Below are 3270 nucleotides of genomic sequence, written 5' to 3'. Positions count from 1 at the left end.
GCATATCTGTGCACACTTGTGTATTGTATGTTGTATCTACATATGTGCTTGTGCCTATATTGTTTACATGGTACCAAAATTAGCACATAAATAAATGAGTGTTCATAAATTTTTTTAAAAAGAAGTGGATCCAAATGTCTTTCAGTTCATATGACTTAAATTGTTTAAATAGATTTGAGTAAAGGTGTCTTTAAGACTACTTTCAGGTTTTCTAGGTAACCAGCCAATCAAGCATTGATTTCTATAAAATATTTAAAGTCAATGTCCATTGTTTTTAGGGATTTTTTTTTTTTTTTGCAGGAATAACTGACTTACTTAACTAGACTTGTTTGACACCTTGGTTTTCATGGATAATCTAAGTTAAAAATGGGTAAATTTGTTTTAACATAAGTGAGATTAATCTTTTTTTTTAAGAAGAAAAGGGTGGAGTTTAATCTTTATTTACAGGACACTGTAAGATATGAAATTCCACATAGAAATAAGAAACCCATTTAGAGGACAAGTATGTACAGTTTGGAACTGTTTAAGTATAGTTTTGTTGTAAAAACTGCTACAATAACAAACCACATTTAAAAAGAGCTCTTAGTAGAGAAACAGTAAGACAAACTTAAACCAAACATAGTACACAACAAACTTTATACCTCAGCTGTACAGCCTAGAAGTTAAAGGTCCCAGGAGTCCCATCTTGAACTTGGAAGATATAGCCCTCAGAGGTAATTTCTGGCACAACATTTTGATCTTCCTCTTGCTCTACTGAAAAATACTTCTCAATCAAGTTTAATGAGACCTTGTACACAGACTCATTTTCGTGGTTCTGTAGAGCTTCAATTTTGTCCAAACCTCCACATTCTTCAATCATTATACTCAGTTTCTCAGTTTCACCTAGTTTCTCAGCAGCCTGAAAGATATTTGAAATGGCATCCAGAATAACCAGAATAATTTTGGTATCTTTCACTGTTAAGAAGTTCATCAATGGTTCTGTTATGTCACAATGAACAAGGTATACAATCTGTTCAACTGTCCCACCACTTGCATAATTTGTCACAGCCCATACAGCTTCCTTTTGTGTCTTAAAGTCTGCCTTACAGAGAACACCAACGAGAAATGGGACTAATGATTGACAACTTGCTGTATCTGGTCCTGTTGGCCAGCTGTGATGTTTGACATTGTCCGTGTATATTCCTTCTGAATATTAGTTTTGGGGTTAGTTAGCAGGCTTGGAAAGACTGCAAGTGCACCTGCATCTATCACAACTTGAGTCTGTTCATCTGTGCCAGTCACAGTATTCCCTATGGCTCATAAAGCAGGAGTCACAGTTGGCAATTCAGAAGCTCCCAGAAGCTTCACAAGCTCCTGTTTTCACAACCATTTCAATGCGTTCATTTGGACCATCAGTAAGGTAGGAAATAGCCCAGCAGGTATCGGCTAATACTTCTGGATCATCATGATGCAGGAGATGAACTAAAGTGAGAAGAATTTGCTCAACAGCATCTAATGGGGGTGCAGGATTCTTGTTGCAACAAAGGTTTGAAGGTGTCCAGGTGAGATTATGTAAGTAACTACATGCTAAAGTTGACATATCAAGAACTGAAGGAAGAGCCAGCATTGGATTCACTGTACCATATTTGATAACCAAGTCTCAGAAAACTGAACCATCACCTGCAATGTTTCCGAGAGCCCATACAGCTTGTTCACTGCTGTGAGCATGTGAAGATGCCAAGAGAGAAATGAATGCTGGGATAGCACCTCCATCCACCACAGCCTTGGTCTGTTCTGATGTCAGAGAAGCAATGTTAGTGAGAGCCCATGCAGACTCAAACTGAATGGGACTACAATCAGTTCTGCCCAAAAAGGACACAAATTTCAGAATCAAACCAGCCCAGATTATATTGTGTATGAGGGGCTGTTTTTCCTAAGAAAGCAATTTCCTAGCAGCTTGAGTAGCTTGGAGTTGGCTTTCCAAATTGTTGCTGTTTATGCCTTTGATGATGTCATCAACAGACCAATTCAGAGTGCCCTGGTTGTTGTGGTTTTCCTGTAGTGGCAAAGTAGCATTATCAGGAAAGGAGTTTACATTTCTCCTTTTCAGCATCTGGTCTTCCTTCTTAGCTTTCCTCAACCCCACATTAACTTCTATTTGGTGCCACCTCATTTCTGTACTGTCTTTTCCCTTGTTCTTGAATCTGTTAAGCCAGGCAGCTGGTGAATTAGCATTCTCATTGGTGGACATGGTTATGAGACAAAGGGAGAAAGCTGCACAGTGGACTCAGGTTTCCACAGGAGGTGGCTCACATTTTGAGAATCAGCTGTCCTCGAAACATCCACCCCGGCTCAGCCCAGAGACGGTGTGTCAAGATTAATCTTCATAAATGTGTTTGTCAGAAAAGACATCAGATTAATTTGCAAAGTTAAAATACTAAACATCAACTAAGTATAAATTCAAGTACTCTTGGCTTCTTGAATTCCATAAGGTAACATATATTTGGGTCTATTAGACATATTTTTTATATATTGGTAAAATTTTTAAAAGGTTTAAGATCACTTGTTTCTGGATCTTAGCTTAAAAGCAAGGTTACTGAGAGTTAAAATTCTATCAGGTGTAATTCTATATGCAAAGAGTACAAAAAGTTTCAACTGTGTTTCAATTAAAGTACTGTAAAAAGCTTATTAAAAAGAAATTTGTCCAAATTCAGAAATTTTATAAGGATTGTTTCAGAATATAAATTTAAAAATGAGTCAGAAACTGGGAAAAGAGATATAAGAAAGTTACAGGTATGAAAATATATTTTGGTATGGAAAATTAGAAGGATAAAGAAATGCTTCTGGATAAGAAAGTAGAACACAAGTTGTAGAATGTCTAATTAAGTTGTACAAGGTTTGTGGGAGGTAAATCTCAGAAAGGTTGTGTACGTGATTAGGTTGGTTATAATTAGAACAGCCAAAGTTATTTGAGGATTTTTTCCTAAGGTTTACCTTTTTTATGCTAATTCTCTATGATTAACATTGATCTGCTTTTACCTATCAAGATAATTTTGGTGTCTGTTAGGTTTTATTACTGAAGGAAACTAAGTCTTAAAGGGATTATGGGTTGTACCTATTTCAAAGTCTTTTAAATGACTACTTCATAACTGGTTAAATAAGCAACTGTTATATATATGTCTGAGAACTGAACCTTGTCTAAGTTTTAATGTAAAAGTGAAACTTAATTAATAAAAATATGTGTGTAATTGAGTCCCTCTCCATTACTGGCTTCTCTGTATATTAAATGAA

General features: G+C 36.1%; 1 pseudogene across 1 annotated transcript; it reads right to left on the bottom strand.

The window, feature by feature from the left end:
• Positions 1–559: 559 nt before the first annotated feature.
• Positions 560–2334, bottom strand: LOC306670268 (importin subunit alpha-1-like; annotated as a pseudogene). The gene has a single exon. The product of its transcript is annotated as an importin subunit alpha-1-like (transcript).
• Between the last annotated feature and the right edge of the window lie 936 nt (positions 2335–3270).

This window comes from Sciurus vulgaris, assembly GCF_902686455.1.
Source record: "Sciurus vulgaris genome assembly, chromosome: 10".
Taxonomy (NCBI): domain Eukaryota; kingdom Metazoa; phylum Chordata; class Mammalia; order Rodentia; family Sciuridae; genus Sciurus; species Sciurus vulgaris.
The sequence above is the reverse complement of the archived record's forward strand: the minus strand, read 5'-3'. Positions and strand labels throughout refer to the sequence as shown.